Genomic DNA, 25,106 nt, shown 5'->3' with positions numbered 1-25,106 from the left:
CTGGGTGTGTATCTCTTTGTGTTTATTTTTTGGTTTCCTTGAAGCTTTTGCATCTATATAATAATTTTTAAAAAAATCTGAGGAATTTCCAGCTGTTATTTCTTTAAACAATTTCTTCTTTCTTTTTTTTTCTTGTCATTCTAGGACTACTATTACACATATATTAGTACATTTGAATTTTTCCTGTAGTTTTCCAACACTTTGTTCAATTTTATTCAGACTTTTCAACTTTTCAACTGTTTTTTAGTTTGGACAGTTTGTTTTGACATATCTGTGTGAGTGTAAAGTTACCAAGTAAATTTGACAGTGGAGATGATATCTTTGTCTTTTATTTTCTTCTCATCTGGCCTCAATTTCTTAATCTAAAGAACACTGGCAAAACCCTATGAATTTCTGAATAGGAGATAAATATACATAGCAGAGACACTTCCACCCTGAAAACCAGAGTGAAGGGAGTAGTGTGGCTAATCAGTTTAGCTTTGGGTCAAAATTTGCCTACTCCATCAGGAAAACCAGAGCCCCACAGTTAACATGACCCATCCTCTTGAGATGGTAATTAGTGACCATTTATTCTTTTTAAAGTAAATCTTATAAGTGTGTGTGTTTGGTTCAGGAGGGAATGGTAATCTCATTTCCCATATGAGGTGGCTGATCAGAGTGTTCCTTCCAAAAACAAAGAACAATTGCCCTGGAAGGAATTCTGGCTAATGCAATTTTTTTTTTTGGCCACATTACTTACTTTCTCTTGTGACTCAGTTTCCTGTAAAATGTAAATGGGGATAATAGATTATCATAATGACTAAATAAGTTAATATATGTAAATATTTTAGGAAAGTGGCACATAGCAAGCATTATGTATTAACCATTATTATCATCACTTAATAACATTTCGATAGTATTTAGAACCTCAGAGATGTACTAGAACACCAGATGAAATGGCACCCTAGGTCATTTCTCAATGTAGTCCTGGGCCAATTTCATTTCTGTAGAACTTGTGTTGCTCGTGGTGGAAGGATGGTTCCAATGATAAGTGATTTGAAGAATCACTGGGACAATATTAGGTGTGAAATTCAGTTGCCCTTTAATGGTGTTTTTACCTGGTGATAGAATCAGTCAGTGATTAAGGTCACATTTCATTTTGGTTACGTTTGAAAGAGAATAGGCACGTCAATCATATGACAGCTTTGTTGTGGTTGTTGTAAAGATTGCCTTCATCTTTCAGATCCTGATTTTTAAATGCACCTGTGTGATGCAATACCAACACTAATGGTTTTTGAGTTCTTAACAGCTATTTCCACTCAAGTACCCCTTTCCCTACTTCCAACAGTTGAATTTAAGCAGAACTGAATTGAGTCATCTCCAGTGTCCTGGTTCTATTATAGCTAGCATTAAAACAAACAAAAATGTTTGACAAAAGGACCCTGGACCATTATGACACTTTTTGTTGTTGTTGTTGTTTTTTTGCTGTACACAGGCCTCTCACTGTTGTGGCCTCTCCCATTGTGGAGCACAGGCTCTGGACGCGCAGGCTCAGTGGCCATGGCTCACGGGCCCAGACGCTCCACGACATGTGGGATCTTCCCGGAACAGGGCACGAACCCGTGTCCTCTTCATCGGCAGGCGGACGCTCAACCACTGCACCACCGGGGAAGCCCTATGACACATTTTTTGAACAATCACTAGGAAATATAAATCACCTTGATGAAACCAATATCTTTAAAACACTTTGCTTTAAAAACACTGAATTTATTAATCTTTTTGTAAAAATTGCATATATATAGAAAAAAACAGTATAAATTCCCTTAACTAGGATGCCCTAAATAACTCTAATTAGAGCAGTTGAAGTGGGTTTTACTACAATTCAGGTTTCCACAGAGGGCTTAATCAACCTTCATGCATAATGAACACCCAGTAATGTTAAAGTGTAATCTATATGTGAAAAGGGCGTGAGAAAGAAACTATCCCCAGAGGTAAGACTGGCTCTTCAGTGATTTAGGTGGTTCAGAACAAACAGAGGTCTATTTCAGAAGTTCTGTTACACTTGTTGACTAAAAAACATATATATGACAGCCTAAAATTTGAGAGGTACATTTTATTCGGCAGAAATTTTTAAGATTTCAAGCCCAGGAGGTAGCATCTCAAGCAACCCTGAGAGAACTGCTTCTAGGAGGCGAGGGGGGAGCCAAGATATATAGGAGTTTTGCAACAGATGGCAGGTAGTCTGGATGTCAAAAGATTATTGTTAAAGAAAACCAGATATCTCAAGTTAAGGAATTTAGCGCTTTTCTATGTATGGGAAGATGCATGAGTCTGGGCTCACTGAAATCCTTTTGATTCGCACCTCAGCTATCTGAGGCCAGTATCCTCATATCCTGAGTGTCCTCAGGGCTCACCGTGGGGGAGTGGCTGCAATCTGATGGCTGCTATCTGATGGCTGCTAGATGTCAGGTATTCTTTTCCTTCCTTAGTTCCCTCAGGGCTCATCAGCTCACTGTTGGCAGTGGCTGCAATAGCTGATGACTGTGATATCCTTTGTTTACTGATATGACAGGCAGTCTTCCATTTCTCACACTGAATGTAAATTCTGATATTATTTTAGTACATTCAAGCTTCAGATGATGAAAATATGCATGTAGGATTTATAATACTTCATGTTTTATTAGAGAATGGCAGTCAAATATCTTTTTAGAACTATCTTAAGTCTATAAAATCAGTTACATGCCTCCAATTCTTATAATAAAACTTACAGCATTCAGTATTATGTGAATACTCTTAAAAATATTTTTCTTATTGTTACTGTTTACATAGATCAGTATCTTTTGTGATCATTTTAATTCTCTCAGCATTAAGTAATTTCGTAAAGAAAGTGGCGAATAGGAGTAAGCAAGAAGCATCTCAGTAAACCTTTGTTCACTGACTGGTTATTTAGTCTCTTCATTTGGAATTGGTATTTAATAACATTGTGCTGATCTTTGTTCCACATGAAGTTGAATCTAGCCTCTGTACCCCGACACCGAATTAAATCTTGGAGACAGAGTTTTGGGTGAAGTAGAAAAGGATAGCTTTATTGCTTTGCCAGGCAAAGGGGGTCACAGGTGGCCAGTGACCTCAAAACGGTGTCCCAACCTGGAGGGGACGGTGAGAAATTTTATATAATGGTTCAAAGAGGGTGTGATCAGCTTGTGGACATTCTTCTGATTGGTTGGTGTGGGGTAAGTGGGAGTCAGCATCATCAACCTTCTGGTTCCAACTGGTCTGGGATCTAAGTGCCTGTGGGCAGCATACTGTTAATTTCTCCCACCTGGTAGGGGTTTCAGTATCTGCAAAGCAGCTCAATGATATTGTGATGTGTATCCCTTGATGGGGAACCAGGACCTTGTCCCAAGGCTGCACTATTGTTTCTCTTGACTGTTCCTCCCTTGTCTCCGCATCCCCTCCCTTTCCTAATTAGCAACTGTTGGAACCTGCTCATTGGAACTCAGGGAAGATCATGGAGGCCGAAATGAAGCATATTTCCAGTAATCAAGAAATGGGGGACACAGAAAGGCTTTTGTGCCCAGAAGCCCCATAGGGTCCTGCTCGGTATCATACAGAGTCTTAAGTAACTGAAAAGTTGGTCTTAATATTAATCCTGTGCAGAAAGGAATGAGAGGAATCGAAGTGTTGAATAGTGGGCATAGGTGAAATTTTTACAGTTTGCAGAGATGTCTTTATGACTGGAACCCACAACTGTGAAGGAAAAGATGTATTCTGACCATTTGAACAGTAATTATCCGTGATTTCTGTGACCTCTACCTGATTTTCCCATTTCTATTCAAACATGACTAAGAAGAAGGATCCTGGAAGTACTATTTCCTATGGTTTCAGGTGACTCACAATTTGTCTGTGAAGTTCACTGCCTGTGATTGGGATCTCTGACTTAGTTTACATGTTGCTATCTCAGATTTCTTTTGTTGTGCTTAGTATTGCTCAGATGGGGATGTTGTACTTGATATAACATAAAGATGCTAAGGACTAATTTTGCTCTTTATTTATTTAAAAAAGTATTTCTTGAGTGTTATAATAAGTACAGGGGATAAAGTAGTTAACATGGGGCTGCCCTTGACCTCAAATAGGTCCCTAGTGGCTCTGGCTCATTTGCTTTAAAGAGGGCTGCATCTTGGATATGCCTGTGTTGTCTCGCTTTTCATTTCCTTACATCTACCATTGACCTTCCCCAAATAAATCCCTACATTACCATAGTATTTTGCCTTTTGTTATGATTCACAGTGCTCTTACTATTTATAGCCAATATTTATTGAGCTTTATTCCATGCAAGGCACTGTGTCAAGGTCCTTGGAGGGATCATCTCATTTAGTTCTTATAACAACAGGTACTATTATTTTCTCTATTCAATAGGAAATGAAACAGAACTTTAAAGAGTCTAAGTACATTATTCCAGGTTATAAGCTGGTGGAGCTGAAACTACTACTACAGTCTCACTCTAGAACTCAACACTTAGTTACTGTGATAAAGTGTCTCCTACTCACTTTATTTTCTTTACTTACTCTAGTAATTCCTAACTAGGAGAGCTGGGTAAATGGGGGGTTGAATAGGGGAAATGTGTTTATTAGTCTTTTTGAATTATAAGAGGAAATTTCAAAATACACCTCTTAGGGCTTTCCTGGTGGCGCAGTGGTTGGGAGTCCGCCTGCCGATGCAGGGGACACGGGTTCATGCCCCGGTTCGGGAGGATCCCACATGCCGCGGAGCGGCTGGGCCCGTGAGCCATGGCTGTTGAGCCTGCGCGTCAGGAGCGTGTGCTCTGCAACGGGAGAGGCCACAACAGTGAGAGGCCCACATACCGCAAAAAAAAAAAAAAAACCCAACAAAATACACCTCTTAGACCTTCCTCCCCAGAGATTCTGATCTGACCTTTGCTGGTAGGAGGGACCTGTAATTTGATCTGAAAAAAACTCCGGCAGTAATTTTGCTTCACCCTCTCTGAGAACCATCAGGGAACAGTTATATTTGCTGCATCCTAGACTGCATACTTTCTACTTCACTCTTCCAGCCATCTGATTTCCAGCTGGACTCTTGGCTTGTTTCTGACTCTGATCATTCTTCTTTGTTCTGGGTGTCTGGCTCTGTTTGCTAACCCTACAGTAAATGGGAGCACTGTAGCACCCAGTTTGATCCCTATCTCCCCTGAGCTACTTCCAAAGAGGCTTCAGGCCTTCAGGTTGGGCTCCTTCATGACTTCTTTCTGCCCACAGTGTAAAAAGTCTTTTTTCACTTTCAGTATTCCTTTTCTTGGGGCTTTTTTTTTTTTTTTTTTTTTGTGGTACGCGAGCCTCTCACTGTTGTGGCCTCTCCCATTGTGGAGCACAGGCTCCGGACGCGCAGGCTCAGCGGCCATGGCTCACGGGCCCAGCCGCTCCGCAGCATGTGGGATCTTCCCGGACTGGGGCACGAACCCGTGTCCCCTGCATCGGCAGGCGGACTCTCAACAACTGCGCCACCAGGGAAGCCCTTCTTGGGGCTTTTAAGTAAGTTTTAATAGGAGGTCAGGAATTGCAGCATAACAGATTTAAGGCAAATGGGTTGCAGACGAAAAGTCCTAGAAGATATATGACCAGAAGTCAATTCCCAATTTGCTGTTTCCAAGTGACCTTTGATCCATGTGAACATTTGATGGGAAAATAGTAAAAAAGAATTATCTGCTGACTTTGAAAATTGTGTAATTTTCTGGAATTATTTAAGTAATCCCAGTAAGCATTTATTCAGTTCTTAATACATAGGGCACTTTTATAGGCTTTACAGATGATATCTGAGTGAGATGTATAAACACTGCTCTTAAGAAGCCTAGAAGGAAGAACACAAATGCAACTAACAATAATCAAAAGCATGAGACCTGTGGCAGAGGTTTAAAGCCATGCCTGTGGAATCCTTGGAGGCTGTTAACTTTTTTGCTTGTAGGTATCTTGGGATTCAAAGCACAAGCACCACATGCATTACAGCTAAGCCTCATGGGAAAAGTCATTGTTAAGCTACAAGGAAGTGAGGTAGAGAGGAGTTGAAATTGGAGAGAATAGCAGGAGGAGAGGCTAGAGAGGAAGGGAAGGGCCAGTACATGTAGACTGTTGCGTACCATCTATGTTCAGTATTATCTGTCTTTGGGTTCAAACCAAACAATGTGTTTCATTCGTAGAGTTGGTGAATTTGATAGGTAGTAGCTCATTTTGATTTTCATTGATCTAGACTTACAGGCACTGGTGGACTCTTCTTTTCTCCTAGCTGTTCACAGGATTGACTCTGAATATGTTTCCCTGAGAGTGACAGAAATGCACAACCTCTTTTTATTTATTGTTCTGCGAGTCTGTGTGGCTCATATCATTCTATAATAAGTGCAAAATTGTCATCGAGAGAATCAGGACTATAGTTTTCATTAGTCTCCCTTATATATTATGCACCAAAAAGGGAAAAGATAGATCCTACCATTAAAAATGATTGCCCTTACTGCTAATTGACATGATCAACTTGCAGTAGTCTAAAAGCTAATTTTTTATAGCCAAGCCTGAGGTTCAGCAACACAAAGGTAGTTATTATGCCTCTTATATTTCTTTAAAATTTACTGCCCCCACTAAATACACTACCACCATATAATTGTTTTCCTTACCTCCATCCCTTCCTCTCCTCTTCACTTGATCCCCTAACTTATATTCCATTATCTCAACCTAAAAAAATAGGGTAAATTGGTTAATCTTTTGTATGAAGTAAAAATCTTCCTAAAATTCCCTTCCTGTTTCTTTTCTTAAGGCTTGAGTTATCCCAATCTTGCCTTATATTTATACCCATTAGCTACATTTTCTCAAGGAGACCATTCATTACCCTTGAATAAAGAGTGAAATTTAGGTTTTTCCTTCAAATGTCAGGAATTCAGGATTCTATTTGCATCAGTGACTTTGAAATGATTGCAAGTACATAAAGTGCAACTTATTGCCACTTTAAAAAATATAAGCTGACAAAAGGGGCATGAAGTTACTTACCACACACTATACAATGAATTACATCTATCTATCCATCCATCTATTCAACAGATGTTTATTGAAGTTCCTTTAGCTAGTTTCTTGAAATACAAAGGTGAACACCAATGATAGCTGATCTACTTTATGTATTGCCCATAACTTATAGTGTCATATTCACAAGAAAATAATTATATAGAATTTATCAGTAACCCTGCTTTCTTTAGAACTTTAGGAATTAGCTACTTAGGGGACAATGAGTTTATACTGGTTGATATTGGTTTCAACTACAAAAGCAACTCATAGATGAGAGAAATCAGTGCGGCCTCTGGTAATTAGGAAAGGATTGGCAGAGAAACTGGGACTATATAGGAGCCTTGAAAGATGATTAGTACTTAAATAAATGAAGGCAAATGGAAATGTCCATCCAACTATGGGAAGGTTGACAAATAAATTCCATTCTTCCAATGCCCAGGCTGTTTTCCACGCGTGTGTATCTTTGGTTTCAGTATGACTGACCATGAAGAACAGGACTGGTTTGAAGCCAACAGTTTTGGTTTTAGGATTCTTCCTTGTGGCCACATTGACAAATTATTCATTTAGCCTTTTATCAATACTTCTATCAATCAGGTGAACAAAAGATATAGAAACTTACAGAAATCTTCTCATCTAAAGGGCGTCCTGCAGTGTGATCCATTTATCATTTTTATGTGAAGTGAGGGGATGATCCTCGAAGGCAGAGACTTTTTAATTGCTTTAGGTTTTTGCTTAATTTTTTCTTGTTTACAATAAATATTTAGTTTATAATAGCATATATTCATTAAGTATTCAGTAAATATTGAGGATACTGGGTAGAGGAAGAGGGCAGAGATTGTAATTTCTCATTGCCTCTTAGGAGGTAATTTTATGTAGGTTGAATGGAGTGGGCATGAGAAAACTATGAACCAGCAAAACCTGATTTTGTTGATTAACAAAAGGACACAGTGCTGAGAAATTTTGTTTTCTGAAATCATAGACTGTCAGAAACTTTGCTGTTTGAAGACCATATCAATAAGAATGCAATAGCTCACTTTGCTTAAAGGATCTGAGTCACTTTGAGGCAACCTGAATTTCTAACCCATGTTCAGAGCTATAGAGATAAGGAGTTTCTAAATAAAACATGCTAAATTTATTTTAACTTTATAGTTTCCAAGGAAACAGAACCTTGAGTACACTTTGCAGTCCAGACAGGAAGTAAACCTCTTTATACTAAGCCCTTGCTTTGCTTTGAGCCTGTCAAAACTCTGTTTCATTTAAATTTTACGTAAACTCCACCCTTTCCAGGAATCCTACAATAAATAATACTGCTTCTTCCTTTGTTTTATGAGAGTCAGCATACCGTTGCTTTGAAGTGTACTCCTTTGTTGCAGCAAGAAAATAAACCTATCTTTGTTAGAGTATAAGTTTGTTCCTATGGTGGTCTTTATAAGATTGGCTTTATTAAATCTTAATACTTTAGGTCATGATTTTAGGGAAAAAGGAGACTTTTTCTCCACCTGCTGAATAGTATTTGTTTCAAAGGTTATTGATCTTCACTCAGTATTCTTTGTTTCAAAAATACACACACTGCCTCTAATGGAGAAGGTTATTTGATGTAAACTAGAGGAACTTTGGGTGAATTGCTAGGAGTGTAGATTCTTGGTCATTACAATGCTTAGGGATGTAAAAAAAAAAATTTAGAAAATTTCCCACTGCCACTAAGCAGAGATTTTGTCTCTTTTATTCAGTGGTGTATCCTGAGCACCTAACAATGTCGGGCATGTATTTTGTTCTCAGTATATATTTATTGAATGATACATTCACACAAAGGTTTGCTGTGAAGGGCTAGAGGGGATAAGATAATCATACGATTTTAGTCTTGAAGAAATAAAATAGGGGCAATTGTATCACTTTGTTCCTACCTTTTATAACATGAACCTGTATATGAGCATTTGCTCCGATTCACACTGTCCTCATTTATTATGCCCTCTGGGTTATAATAATTTAGTTACTTACACAATAAAATCAAATTCTCATCTTGCTATCAAAAGATCTGACTTAACCTTTTCATATTCATATCCTGTTACTTTCTCATTTGAACAGAAACTATTGGGTTGTTTTTGTTTTGATTTGTTTTTAAATTCCAACTTGTGGTGACAGTGATTGCTCCCCAGATATTCATGTGCTTCCCTGACACTTATGCCTCCTTTTGGGGCTGGATGACTAGTTTTGGTGGATGGGCTTTGTGAACAAAGTGAAATGGATCACTCCCAGGTTAAGGAAGTTAGAAGCTATTGTACCACCTCCTCTCTCTTTCCCTAAATGATGAACTTGGAGACTATGTATTGTAAATAGCAAAACTCCAAAATAGATGAGGGCAGCTTGCCTAAATCAGAATTTACATAAGAGACATGAGTGACAAAGCGTTATTGTACTAACGCATTGGAATTATTGTGTGTGTGTTATAGCAGTTAGCATTATGTACTGTGCAAGATACAATTTTTATATTCAAGCTGTTTCTCCAATCAGGGTTGCCAGATTTCTACATCTCTATTAGAAGTTTTCCTATTTCTCAAGGTCCAAAAATAGTTCTACCAATTTTGAGCAGCCTGCCTAATCACTCCAAATCAAAGGGGAAGATTGATCTGTTTCCCTCTGATGACCCACTGAAAGCTAGTCTGCAAAATTTATTTAAAATTAACTGCTTATGGACTAGACAGGATGGCTTGGATTATCGTTTACCTCTTTCAGTATAGTTGTAATTTTTCCTCTAGCTTCATTATGAGTTCCTGCATCTTTTACTACATCATGATCCCCAAAGACCTAGGACAAAATGCTTACAGGCTCCTCCTAGTGATGAATTATAGTATAGATTTTTATCTTCTGAACATTCTAACAATAAATTTTTTATTGGAGATGTCCAACATGTTGAGGCATGTAGGTATTTTTCTCAGATGATTTTTGAATAAAACTTGCTCCTTTCTAAAGCTATTTTTATTCCAATTTGAGTAAATTGAAATTCAGGAATTACATTAAGTGGTTACAAATGACATTAACCACTGCTTCTCTGATGTGATAATTTAAATGATAATGTAGTGGTATTCATGGGGGAAAACTGCTTATCTTCAGTGGAACTAAAGATGCCTCTCCTTGACCATGCTAATTCCAGTCTGTGATGAGGATATCCCATTACCCACATTGTCAATATACAAACTGTTATTGAACCAAACTTAGGTCCAATCGTGTTCTCACAGGAAAGCAAATCTACTGACAGAGGGTTGTGCTGAAGGAAATTGCAGTGTTTATTGCAAGGTGCCAAGCAAAGTGTCCAGGGCAGCTAATGCTGAAAACACCTGAACTCCCTGATGGGTTTCAGGAAAGCATTTTTTTTTTTTAAAGTTTATTTATTTATTTTTTAAATTAGTTTCTGCTTTATAACAAAGTGAATCAGTCATACATATACATCTGTTCCCACATCCCTTCCCTCATGCATCTCCCTCCCTCCCACCCTCCCCATCCCACCCCTCCAGGCGGTCACAAAGCACCGAGCTGATCTCCCTGTGCTCTGCGGCTGCTTCCCACTATCTATCTACCTTACGTTTGGTAGTGTATACACGTCCATGCCTCTCTTTCGCCTTGTCACAGCCCACCCTTCCCCCTCCCCATATCCTCAAGTCCATTCTCAAGTAGGTCTGCGTCTTCATTCCCGTTTTGCCCCTAGGTTCTTCATGACTTTTTTTTTTTAAATTCCGTATATATGTGTTAGCATACGGTATTTGTCTTTCTCTTTCTGACTAACTTCACTCTGTATGACAGACTCTAGGTCTATCCACCTCATTACAAATAGCTCAGTTTCGTTTCTTTTTATGGCTGAGTAATATTCCATTGTATATATGTGCCACATCTTCTTTATCCATTCATCCGATGATGGACACTTAGGTTGTTTCCAGCTCCGGGCTATTGTGAATAGAGCTGCAATCCTAAAGATGCTACCGAAAAACTACTAGAGCTAATCAATGAATTTGGTAAAGTAGCAGGATATAAAATTAATGTACAGAAATCTCTGGCATTCCTGTACACTAATGATGAAAAATCTGAAACTGAAATCAAGAAAACACTCCCATTTACCATCGCAACAAAAAGAATAAAATATCTAGGAATAAACCTACCTAAGGAGACAAAAGACCTGTATGCAGAAAACTATAAGACACTGATGAAAGAAATTAAAGATGATACAAATAGATGGAGAGATATACCATGCTCCTGGATTGGAAGAATCAATATTGTGAAAATGACTCTACTACCGAAAGCAATCTACAGATTCAATGCAATCCCTATCAAACTACCAATGGCATTTTTCACAGAACTAGAACAAAAAATTTCAAAATTTGTTTGGAAAAACAAAAGGCCCCGAATAGCTAAAGCAATCTTGAGAACAGGAAAGCATTTTTTTTTTTTTTTTTTTTTTTTTTTTTTTTGCTGTACGCGGGCCTCTCACTGTTGTGGCCTTCCCGTTGCGGAGCACAGGCTCCGGACACGCAGGCTCAGCGGCCATGGCTCACGGGCCCAGCCGCTCCGCGGCATGTGGGACCCTCCCGGACCGGGGCACGAACCGGCGTCCCCTGCATCGGCAGGCGGACTCTCAACCAGTGCGCCACCAGGGAAGCCCAGGAAAGCATTTTTAAAGGCTGGGTGAGGGAGAGGAGTCACAGGGTGTGTGATCAGCTTGTGCACAGTTCTCTGATTGGTTGATGGTGAGGTAACAGGGCCGTGTCACATTCAGTCCTCAGGCTCCAGTAGGTCTAGGGACTACTTGTTCTTGGTCATCAGGTAGTTAATTTCTTCCATTTGGTGGGGATTTCAGCATCTGCAGAACAACTCAGGAAATGTGCATCAGATACCATTGTCTAGGTACTTCAGAGAGGAGCTAAAGCAGAGGATATGGGGGAGGGGTCTGTCCTGGAAAGGCCCCAGAAGGTCTTGCTCAGTTACAAAACCTCTGGCTGGCACTCGGCCTGTCCAAGTTTTCCCCTAACTGTTTTCATCTCAGATGCTATTCTGTAATTATTCTATGTGCTCTGCCAAGAACCATGTAGAGGACAGGATTATCTAGTCCTAGGGTAAGCTTGCCTCTTAAACTACTAGAAGAGTTGAAATAACAGATGAATAGTTTGAAAATTACATTAAATAAGCTCTTTGCCCTAGATATAAATGTTGAGATACTAAGCCCTTTGAACATTTTTCTGTTTATGAGCTCAGGCTGGTTTGCTACCAGTCTCACCTGGCCCTTTTACGCTAATTGAGCTGATACAGTTGTTTTAAAATATTGCCTTCTGAATAGATCAGAAACTTTATAACTGACTTAACAGAAGCCTCCTATCTAGTCTCACACAGAAATAAGTTGAAAGGGAATAAGGGTGCTCCTTTCCATAACTTTGGCCCATCTCTTGAGTACAAAACAACGAAGATCAGACCATGTCTTACGTCTACCCATTACACCCATTATTATTATTTTTTTTCTCCCCAGCTATAATGAGGTAGGCAAAACACCGATGGAATTTTGTGATAGCCCTCTCAAGGTCAATACGATTGTGGCTGACCAATATTGATCTTCTCCCTAAGTATATCTGAAAACATGAATCTTTTTCCAGATTGAATTGTAGAGCCTAAGTTACCTGGAGGTTTATTTCATTTTATACCCTTACTCTGAAAAATCAGGTGTAAGTCAAACTTTATTTGAAATGCTCTAGGGAAGCTGTTGTATAAAGAGACTCTAGGTTAATGCTTTTATAGTTCGGATAATCACCATTTCATCAATTGGGAATTTTATAAATTGGCTTCTAAATGCAAGGACTGCCTGCAGTGAGTTACCAAGAGTTCAATGACAATTGTATTTCTTTGTTGTACCGATTCTGATATTCATGGACTGACATAAAATACATACCCTCCCTCTCTCCGCAGATTTTCTCTATTGTTTTAGAGATCACCAGTCATTATTATTATTTTGCCACAAAGTTTGCCAGAGCGTTTTGATAATGATATTTACCATTGGGAGAAACTCTGCCACTATGAAATCGATTATGAAACACTTTAAATTATAAGGTTAGGTTCTATACATGGACTTAGATGCCAATCTTGCTATAGGACTCCAAATTACTGCTATTTAAATAATTTCGCGTTAAGAAGGAAGCAAACATAAGTAGGGGATTGTCTTTAAATTCTGCTTGTTATTAACCCCATATTGTATCCATAAATTCTAATTCTGTGTTAAATTTGTCTTTAACTTCAGTTCCACAGAGGGATTCCAGGAAACATTCATTTCAGGTGTAACAGATTTGTAAACTGAGCAAAAAGAGAGATCAAACAGCTGTATTCCTTAGAACAATGCCTGGTTTATAGTAAACCCTCAATTAACATGTGTAGATTGAAGGAATGAATGAACTTGCCTTAGATCAACATTTATTAAGATACGAAACATTGTCTGGGCTTAGGTCTCTCTGGTTCTTAAGTCCTTTCCACTACATTCACTATCTCCAAGCTCAAACCTCAAGAACTATGAATTGTCTGTTTTGGATTTTTAGAAGATTAATGAAAATTTTATTTTCTTCATGACTGTTTTGACCAAATTAAGGGACAGTTGACAATAATATAAAGAGAAGCTAAAGTGTACATTAAGCATAGCATGAAAAACAGCTATGAACTCTGTTACTGACTCAAGCATTTTAAATGAATCAAAAGAAAAGAACTTCTATATAAGCAAAAATTAGAAACAAAGGTTTATTCATTTTAGGTTTCAGATAGTACTGGAAAAAAAAGTACAGCTTGAGTAAAGTTGGGGAGCAGAATTTTTCACCCCACAATATGTCTTTTTGGCATATGAATTATTTTAAGCTGATCATTTTCTGAGATACAGAAGGACTCTGAAAACAAAGTCAGAGTTACCCTTTGGTAAGAAATATATTTGTAAGGGAAATCTCCATTTGTAAGGGTGTACCAGGAAGAAGAGGATGACCAAATCTCTAGAAAATCTTATTAATGAAGAAGGCAATGTCTTAAATTTGCATCACAATAAGCCTTGTTTACTGTGCTTTTCCTGGTCACCTCCAATGACTGACTTTCTCCACCCTCAACATCCTCTTTTGTCTTTAGCTGAAGATGGTATTTTTATTTTTTTAAATCTTTATTGGAGTATAATTGCTTTACAATGGTGTGTTAGTTTCTGCTTTATAACAAAGTGAATCAGTTATGTATATACATATCTCTTCTCATATCTCTTCCCTCTTGCATCTCCCTCCCTCCCACACTCCCTATCCCACCCCTCTAGGTGGTCACAAAGCACCGAGCTGATCTCCCTGTGATATGCGGCTTCTTCCCACTAGCTATCTATTTTACGTTTGGTAGTGTATATATGTCCATGCCACTCTCTCACTTTGTCACAGCTTACCCTTCCCCCCCCCCATAACTTCAAGTCCATTCTCTAGTAGGTCTGTGTCTTTATTCCAGTCTTACCCCCAGGTTCTTCATGACATTTTTTTTTCTTAAATTCCATATATATGTGTTAGCATACGGTATTTGTCTTTCTCTTTCTGACTTCACTCTGTATGACAGACTCTAGGTCCATCCACCTCATTACAAATAGCTCAATTTTGTTTCTTTTTATGGCTGAGTAATATTCCATTGTATATATGTGCCACATCTTCTTTATCCATTCATCCGATGATGGACACTTAGGTTGTTTCCATCTCCGGGCTATTGTGAATAGAGCTGCAATGAACATTTTGGTACGTGACTCTTTTTGAATTATGGTTTTCTCAGGGTATATACCTAGTAGTGGGATTGCTGGGTCTTATGGTAATTCTGTTTGTAGTTTTTTAAGGAACCTCCATACTGTTCTCTATAGTGGCTCTACCAATTCACATTCCCACCAGCAGTGCAAGAGTGTTCCCTTTTCTCCGCACCCTCACCAGCATTTATTGTTTCTAGATTATTATTATTATTATTTTTTGTGGTATGCGGGCCTCTCACTGTTGTGACCTCTCCCACTGTGGAGCACAGGCTCCAGACGCGCAGGCTCAGCAGCCATGGCTCATGGGCCTAGCCGCTCCACGGCATGTGGGATCTTTCCAGACCGGGGCATGAACCCATGTCCCCTGCATTGGCAGGTGGACTCTCAACCACTGCGCCACCAGGGAAGCCCCTCTCTCTATATTTTGACTTAATGTCTACCCTTTGGGTATCATGGAATTTGCTTTATCTTAGTTTTCATTTTCACTATTCACTGTTGCCACCTTCCTAAGAAATGGAGGCTTCCCAGGTTTCTTTTAGGCCCACACTCAGATAAAAGAACCTTTTCTTTTTCTTCATTAAAAAACATTGGGTAACTAACACCATACACAAAAATAAAGTCAAAATTGATTAAAGACCTAAATTTAAGACCAGACACTATAAAACCCTTAGAGGAAAACATAGGCAGAACACTCTATGACATAAATCACAGCAAGATCCTTTTTGACCCACCTCCTAGAGAAAGAGAAATAAAAACAAAAATAAACAAATGGGACCTAATGAAACTTCAAAGCTTTTGCACAGCAAAGGAAACCATAAACAAGACTAAAAGACAACCGCAGAATGGGAGAAAATATTTGCAAAAGAAGCAACTGACAAAGGATTAATCTCCAAAATTTACAAGCAGCTCATGCAGCTCAATGTCAAAAAAGCAAACAACCCAATCCAAAAATGGGCAGAAGACCTAAACAGACATTTCTCCAAAGGAGATATACAGATTGCCAACAAACACATGAAAGGATGCTCAACGTCACTAATCATTAGAGAAATGCAAATCAAAACTCCAATGAGGTATCACCTCACACCAGTCAGAATGGCCATCATCAAAAAATCTACAAACAATAAATGCTGGAGAGGGTGTGGAGAAAAGGGAACCCTCTTGTACTGTTGGTGGGAATGTAAATTGATACAGCCATTATGGAGAACAGTACGGAGGTTCCTTAAAAAACTAAAATAGAACTACCATATGACCCAGCAATCCCACTACTGGGGATATATCCTGAGAAAACCATAATTCATAAAGAGTCATGTACCACAATGTTCATTGCAGCTGTATTTGCAATAGCCAGGACATGGAAGCAACCTAAGTGTTCATCAACAGATGAATGGATAAAGAAGATGTGGCACATATATACAATGGAATATTACTCAGCCATATAAAGAAACAAAACTGAGTTATTTGTAATGAGGTGGATGGACCTAGAGTCTGTCATACAGAGTGGAGTAAGTCAGAAAGAGAAAAACAAATACCATATGCTGGCACATATATATGGAATCTAAAAAAAAAAAACGTTATGAAGAACCTAGGGGCAGGACAGGAATAATGACACAGTTGTAGAGAATGGACTTGAGGACAGGGGGAGGGGGAAGGGTAAGATGGGACAAAGTAAGAGAGTGGCATGAACTAACATATACTACAAAATGTAAAATAGATAGCTAATGGGAAGTAGCCACATAGCACAGGGAGATCAGCTCCGTGCTTTATGACCCCCTGGAAGGAGGCATAGGGAGGGTGGGAGGGAGTCACAAGAGGGAGGGGATATGGAGATATATGTATAGGTATAGCTAATTCACTTTGTTATAAAGCAGAAACTAACACACCATTGTAAAGCAATTATACTCCAATAAAGATGTTTAAAAAAATGGATACAAATTGTTATCATAAATGTAAGAACTCTGTGGATCAGGGTGGAGAAATGGAGGAAGAAATAAAGGAGATAAGAGCTGACTTTAGAAGAAATGATTAAATCATGCAATTATGAAACAGAAATGGTTTCCTCAAACCCTGGGGAGTTTTCAAGTGAATCCAGAATTGCAAAGACTAAAAATAGCTTTGAAAGTTAATAGGCCCTTGAGTAAAATAAATACTTTGGATATCAATTAAAGCAGCAAGAGAATGAATTATGTGTTAACCTAGTGAAATTTGCCTTGAATGAAAGGTGTGAAGGTAATTACAGTGAAATTAAGGACGCTATTTGAATAGGAGTAGTGGCCTTTATTATTTCAGAAGAGTTAGAGGCGAGTTTAAATAAACAACTTGATTTGGGATTTAATGTCAATTTTAGCATGACCTTTGTTAGAGCCAGTGTCTGAAATAGCATCATATGAGGGGAGAGCCCCTTAGATGGGCACAGGGTTGAATTATCGAAGAAGGAGGTATAGGAAACAAGTGTACTGGTAGCTGGAAAGGAGAAGCAGTGGGGTGGAATTAATGTAAAAATTGAGAGTTAGGGAGAAAGAGGCTGGCCAGATACTACCATTACCTAAAAGTAAACAAACTCACATTTCTTGTGAAGTCTTGACTTTTTGCTTTTTTTCCCTTTGGCTTAACCACACCCATACTTTCTGGCTAATTCAATAGCTAGGGAGAGTAAAATTAATGGTTAACTGATTCTTAGTGATGGTGAGGAAGAAATTTCTGTCTACCTTTCTAGGTCCTTCTGGCTGGTCTAAGAACTAAGATGATATGAGGCAGATTAACAGGAAAAAATTAAAAGTTTAATAACATGTATACAAGGGAGAGACCCAGGAAAAGTGAGTAAGTCACCAAAATGCCCAAAGCCCTCACCTTAAATATCATCTTCAGCTAAAGAAAAAAGACGAGTTTGAGGGTGGAGAGAGTCAGTTTTGGGTGGTGACCAGGAAGAGCACAATAAACAAATTCCAAGAGATTTGGTTAACCTCCTCTTTTTGCTACAGAGAAGAAGACACCCTTACAAATGGAGATTTCCCTTACAAATGTAAATGTTTCTTACAAAAGAGCAACTCCTAATTGGTTTTCAGAGCCTTTCCTATGTCTGCTGTTTCTTAGGAAATGTAGCTTAAAGTAATTAATATGCCAAAGAGATATATTTTGGGATGGCACATTTTGCTCCCCTACAGTAGCAATTGCCTTTTTGGAATTTAAAGGGGATATTTAATACCAAATCCAATTGCAGCAAGAGTATTGTATGTTTTAAAAAATGACACTGATAAAGAAAACATTTTTGAAAAGGCAGAACTGTTATGTTCCTGGATAGCCCACACACCAGTATTCTTAAGAACACTACTGAGTGAGAAGACTGGAGAGAAGTTAATTGAAGTCCATTGGTTGGTAAAGTTTTCAGAATGTAAACCATAGCTCTTCAGATAGATGATGTCCAATGTTTGAAATAGGTATGTTTCCAAAAAATGTTTTTTGAAGTTTCAACCTTGAGATCATCTATGAGAAAAAATATTAATCAATAGTCTAAGAAAGAGAGAATTTTATTTGAGCCAACCTGAGGATTATAAGCTGGGAGATAGTCTTTCAGAAAGCTCTGAGGATTGTTCCACCTGTTAGAGGTCAAAGCATAGTAACATAAGTTTTTCAGACAAAGGGTTATACATCAAAGTGTTATACATCAAAGTAATATATTGACAGTTTACATAGTCCAACTGGGGGAGTAGTGGGTCATTGTGACTCCTCACAGGATTAAGAAAGGAATGCTATCTCTGAAAGTGTTACCTTGCTGGCAAGTAGGCATTCCTGTGTCTTCTAAGGGGATCTAGTTAGTATATAATGCATATGCACAATACACCCTAGAGGGGAGAGGGTAGTGGCTCAAATGACATAGAAAATTTAATGTTAAAATTTTTCTTGTCCTGCCTTAAAATAATTTTACTTCATTAATTTCCCCCTTTTGATCATTAATTTTTTGATAGAAAGCATTAGGTGAACAAATATTTGGTCCTTTAATACCAGGGTGGTTTCTTACCTGCTCTTAGTACATCATGTCCCTGGCCGCCAGGTCTTAATAGCTAGGTTCTTTCTTTCTTTTTTTTTTTTTTTAGGGAGTTGCGTTACTAAGATGTCTGGCAAGGACTAACAGTCAATTCCAAGTTGTTCAATACGACTTAGGCCAATTTAAATTTACATGTGCATTGTGCATCTTCATTTTACAGAGAACTATATAAGTGGTCAATAGTCTCAAGTTGTTTAGATATCATTTTCTTAGCAAGAGTAGGTGATATGTAGCCTGAAAGACAAGAAACAATCACTTAGTAAATTACACAAAATGTAATCAAAATTGCCAATAGGAGTAACAATGTCATTAGTGGAGATTTAAGCTAGGAACCTCCTAAACCAAACCATTTTCCTAGTATTTCCCTAAACTGGGAAAGGATTATTCAGAGCAGAAATTTGATTTTTCATATGTGTCATAAGGCAGGTTATTTTTGGATTCTTAAAATGACAAAGTGATTAAAATTCTATAAGCAATACTTTAATGTTGCTAATGAAATTTAAAATATTTGTAGATTATTTTCTTTCTTTCTTTTTTTTTGCGGTATGCGGGCCTCTCACTGTTGTGGCCTCTCCCGTTGCGGAGTACAGGCTCCGGACGCGCAGGCGCAGCAGCCATGGCTCACGGGCCTAGCCACTCCGCGGCATGTGGGATCTTCCCGGATCGGGGCACGAACCCGTGTTCCCTGCATCGGCAGGCGGACTCTCAACCACTGCGCCACCAGGGAAGCCCCTGTAGATTATTTTCTTGAACAACACAAGGCAATAGAGCCAATTAGTAGTGATGCTATTAACAGGTGACACATATTGAACTCACACTACATGCCAGACTCTGTCCTGAGTGCTTTATGGGCTTTATCTATAATTGTAATATATGTTAAGACTTTGAGAAATTAGGTCATTTGCCTATGATGACTAATTCAGTAAGTGTTTTTCTAGAACTCACACTGGTAAAATTCCAAAGGCCAATGCTCTTTGTGACTATACTGCATTACCTCCTTTGCATCACATGCTTTCTGCTTGGGTTCATAAACAAAGTGATGTGTGGAGGAGTATAAAGCATTGAGGATATACTCACAAACACTGGGTGATATTTGTAAATGTGGACAGGACTAGATGTGTTTCACATAGGGATGATGCTGTTAGAATAATGACTCAAAGCTGTTCTGCATTTTCCTCCATAGATTCTCCCGCACACCACATGCCAGTGTGGTCAGAAGGAGGCTATGTTGGCAAACAGAATGTACAGTGTAATTGCTCAGTTAGAAGCTGCTTATCCAGCAAGGGTGTTAAGCATGTGCAAAGCATTATAAAAATCCCTGGGAAGGATCTGGGGGAAATAAATGCTTAATGTCTAGTAATTTCCTTCCAACACTTGACCACATCTGAAACTAAAGTTGAGGGCTGCCTTTAGCCTAGGCTATTGCACTCTGTCATGTTCGTTTCCACGGTAGTGTATTCTCACGTACTTCTCCCTTCCTTAGGAAATTTCTTTCTTTAGAGCTTCCACTCATCCACACACTGAACATCATTGATGGTTCTGAACAAGTCCCACAATTCTTTACCAACCCATACTGATGTTTTTCCTACCTCAATTCTTAGTACCAGATAAATATGCCCTTATGCCTGTGAGTCTTCAGTTAAAATGACTTTCTTGTATTCTTCTTTAAAAAAGGAAAAATTGTGCAATTTCAGAGACATTGTCTTCATTTGTGTATCTTGCCAACAGTCCTCATACACTCCCAGACATAAAATTAAGGTAAAATGAAGACTTGTTGGTTGGTGCATTTTTTAAAATTGTGCTCATTTGAATGTTTCTTTTAAAAGTTAATTCCTATATAGCTTTTCCCCTGCCCTGGGTGATTTAGGCATAAGTGACCTCCCAAGATCTCATTCCACACAAAGATTGCAATATCATGAAAACCTTAGATATTTTGTATTAAGAAATGTCTTTTAAATGGATGCAATTTAAAGCTTATATTCTTTCTTTCCTATTTTGTCTTGCTAAATGCAGTTAGTATATATTTGTGTATTGAAATGACCCCTATTCCTTGCAGTTTTTTCCACACAAACAGTTCATAGTATTTTGTTTATGAACTGCCATTCCCCAGAAGAGGTGGTGGATTTTAAATGAAGAGCTCTTATAGAGATCATCTTCATGAAAAAAATTATTTCCCCCTTTTTACTGTGATTCTCCAGGCTCCATCTATATTAAACATTTGCAATTATTCTTATCTTGATATATGTGAGTGCTGTGACTTTTCAGGACATCCACCTCTGCTGAGCTGAAAAGTCCTCAGTTACTCATGATGCAATACTGGTAAAGTAAATAAACAGTACTCAGATTTGTCTTGTGGTTGATGAAGCAGCTCTGTTTTTGTTTCCTGGACATCCTTTTGCAAATCATCATATGCTCGTTTGCTTAGAGCTTCCTATCAATCATGCACTGTTCTAGGATCTGGGCCTACAATAATGCAAATATAAAAATGTTCTTGCCCTCACAGAACTGACATTTTAGTGGAAGCAGACAATTAATCACAAAAATATAATAAATCTCTCTTTAGCATAATTCTGAAATCAAAAACTTCTGGAGACCAAAATTTCCTTATAACACATCTCCTGACCTAAATTAATGAAAGACTGTTTATAACTTCTACTCATCACAGAGTGGATATTCATATATTTTATTATAGGAGTATTAATTTGCTTAATTTGATATGGACAGTGTAACAGAAGTAGAATATGTGCACTGTATTGCTTTTCTAAAATTAAAAAGCATGTGAATTCTCAAAGATATTTAGCTTAGATAAGTGAGTGTGACCTGTATAATGTGGGTAGTGATAAATCCTATACATAAAATAAAGTAGGGGAAAGTGATAGGAAGTGCCAAGAAGTGTTCTTCCCTTTCTTGAAGTTGAGTTCATTGAATCCTTGTTGTTTTCACAGATCTCTGGTATCTTTAAAATAAGATTTATTTTTGTTAGGCATTTTTGGTCTTCAGTGAGTGCGTTGGCCTATTGCATCCTACTGTACCATACACTGAAGCAGAATCCTGACATGTGCTTCTTTCAAAATATGTCACGGATGTAGAAAAGTTAAATATCCTCAAATTCAACCATTTGGCTATAACCACTGTCTACATATACATATATCTAAGTGTTTATTTTAAAACACTACACCTAGGAGAGTCTTCATTCATAATATTATTAACTTTATTTTTCTCATTAGCATATAATTTCACCAAGTTACTCTAATGACAAAATATAGGGATGGCAGAATGTGTCTGATTTCTCTCTTATTCCTGGAATATTATTTCTCTCAGTCCCTCAGCAGGAGTCAGGTAACTTGTAATGGGTCTTCTGGGTAATAAGGCTAAGTCCATGTTTTTTCCTCTCTACTCATGGTTGAATAACATCTCCTTGCATTTTTTATTACTTTACATTTATAAAGTACTTTTAAAGTTTATACTGAAGATGGTTTTAGTCTAAAATAATATCCTCTGTTAACATTTAAGTTGGGATATGTATGGAATGAATATAAGCTACTTGACCTTGGCCAATTTAAACTCCCTGAGCTTTTTTTTCTAAAAAAAAATCACCTTTAATTGAGAATGATATATAAACTTGCCTTTTAATATCACTCTATTGTTACTACCATTAGCCTCTGGATTGTTTTGAATATCAAATCTGCTAATGAATATAAAAATCTTTTGCAAATGCTAATTTCCATTCAATGTTATTTATGCTTCTTGTGATTGGTAAAATAAATAGGTGACGGGACCTCCCTGGCAGTCCAGTGGTTAAGACTTTGCCTTCCAATGCAGGGGGCCCGGGTTCGACCCCTGGTCTGGGAACTAGATCCCATATGCATGCCGCAACTAAGAGTTCACGTGCCACAACTAAGGAGCCCACGTGCTGCAAATAAGACCCAGTGCAACCAAATTAAATAAATAAATAAATAGGTGACATCTAGGAATATCTCAAAAGAGAATTAAATTAAATGATAATGATTATACAAGAAAAATATCCATTTATCAATTCTAGGAAAGAATGGTTTATAACAGGTTACATATTTGCAAATATGTAAAGCTTAAAAGTAGGAAAAATATCAGATTTTATGTCAGGAAATGAAGGTTATTTGGTCAGTAAACTTATCAAAGTTAGTGTGACATAAAATACAAAATACTCCAACAAAAGTTGAGACATTTTGCATATGCTCATACTTCTGCTTTGGTGAGAAAAGGAACACAATTGTAACAAAAAGGACACGAAAGTTTTCATTCACTCTTACCTGGAGCAATCAGCTTAATAATAAATCTTAGAAGTAGCATATATCAAAGTATTTATATCAAAAAACAAAGATTAAAGAAAGTGTCCAGAAAACACGTCTGGTATAATTTCTTTCTAATTGCAATATATTTGTCTTACTAGACAAAACAATCTTAAAATTCAGATTTACTGTAGATTTATCTTTTTTCACCTGGTTTTTAAGTATATATTGACAGGTTGGTAATAAAATATTCAAAGTTGGTTTTAACTACTTCTTTTGAGTTGTGTTAATAAGAAAACATCCTTTTCTTGCCTCTAACAAACCTAGAAGCAAAAATTACTTCTAACACCCAGATGGTATATTTTTTAACATTCATTGAAAGCAAGAATAACAAACTGACATGCTGTAGTTGCCTACCTGTCAAGCCTGTATAAGTATATTCATAATGCACGTGAAACTGCTTATATGTTGAAATGATTTGTATTGCAATAATACAAATATAGCTTTTATAGGATAGTGAGGTAGTCTGATGTAGAAGAAAGAGGTCTAAACTAGAAAACAGGACACTGGGTTCTGGTTCTGACTATGTCACTAATTATGTGGGGTAAGTTTGCGTAAATCTCTTACCCTCACCGGACTTTTGCTTCTTTATTGGCTAAATAACAAGGTTAGAGTAGACAACTTTTAAAGTTCCTTTCAGTCCAAAAATGTTTTAATTTCATAAGCCATGTACCCAGGTATGCATAAAGAATAATTTCCTTTCTGTGATTCAACTTAAATTGTATAAAGCGCTTCTTCTGCCTCATACCAGACAATGTAATTTTGGTTATGCTTGCTAGATTTTATCTAATGACATTTAAACCCAGTAAGTTAATGACTGTCCCTTCTTTCTCATTCATTGTAGCTTGAGTGGCATCTAAATTGCTAAAGTGTCAGGTGGGGTTACCTGGTCATCTGTTTGTGTCTGCCCATAGTGGCATCTGCTGAGGTGTATACAGTGTCCCGTCTGGTTCACAGGCATCACAGACTTCCACAGTCCTGTCCTCTACCGTATCTGAATCGGGCGCTTTATAGTACAGGTCACTCCCCCTGTAGCTACTCTCATTACAGTCAAAGGTATTTCCAAATAATCTTCTCTTTCTCCCTCTCCTTCTCCTTTTCCCTTTCCCCCCACCCTCTCTGTCTGTCTGTCTCTCTCTCAGCTAACATCTACAACTTTCTTGGAGGCATTAAAAAACCAGAAGCTGCTCTCTCATGAAGCCAAATGGAAACATTTGTATGCTGCCTGGACCAGTCTCAGCTTATATATACCTCATTTTCATATCTTTCACCATGGAGACCCTTTGAAAACTCCTGAACCTGGGTTTGGGAAGCAGTCCTCTTCCTTCTGAGATCCTCAAGACTGTCTAGCCGTTGTATTGCATCTCTGCCCAGAGCATAGCTAGAGGGGTGGGAAGGATGAAGTTCTGCTCAGAGAATCTGTCATGGTCTGATTTTCTTGCTCCCTCTCCAGCTCTCCTTTTTCTTCCTTCTCCTTGAAGGATGTCTATCTAATCTCGGAAAGGGAGGAAGGTGACTAGAACAAAGATCACATGTTTTACAATATCTATTATTAAACCAAGACCTTGGGGCCTCAATGTGAAAATGTTTGAAACTCAGAAGTCCTTTTGTTCTCAAATGTATTATTATGGGCATCAAAATTCTACCTTAAAACTTAGTACCGAGCATTGACTCATATATTTCTCAGTGTATACTTGCAGTAATTTTACTGAGGTCATTTTACTGAGGGCAGACGTGGAGGGGGAGGGTTTTTACTTCTTGGGATCAGGGATGGCTTTACATCCTGTGAAAAAGGTACATATTTTCACATACCAGTTTATAATTGAAAATGTTATCTCTTCACATAATTTTTAACATTTTATACTTTTGCCTCAATTTTTATAGTACTTTTGATAAATTATGTTATTAGGCTAATGTAATACACAAAG

The sequence above is a fragment of the Mesoplodon bidens genome, assembly GCF_964165515.1.
Source record: "Mesoplodon bidens genome assembly, chromosome: 1".
In the NCBI taxonomy this organism is placed as follows: Eukaryota; Metazoa; Chordata; class Mammalia; order Artiodactyla; family Ziphiidae; genus Mesoplodon; species Mesoplodon bidens.
This window is presented reverse-complemented; position numbering follows the sequence as displayed.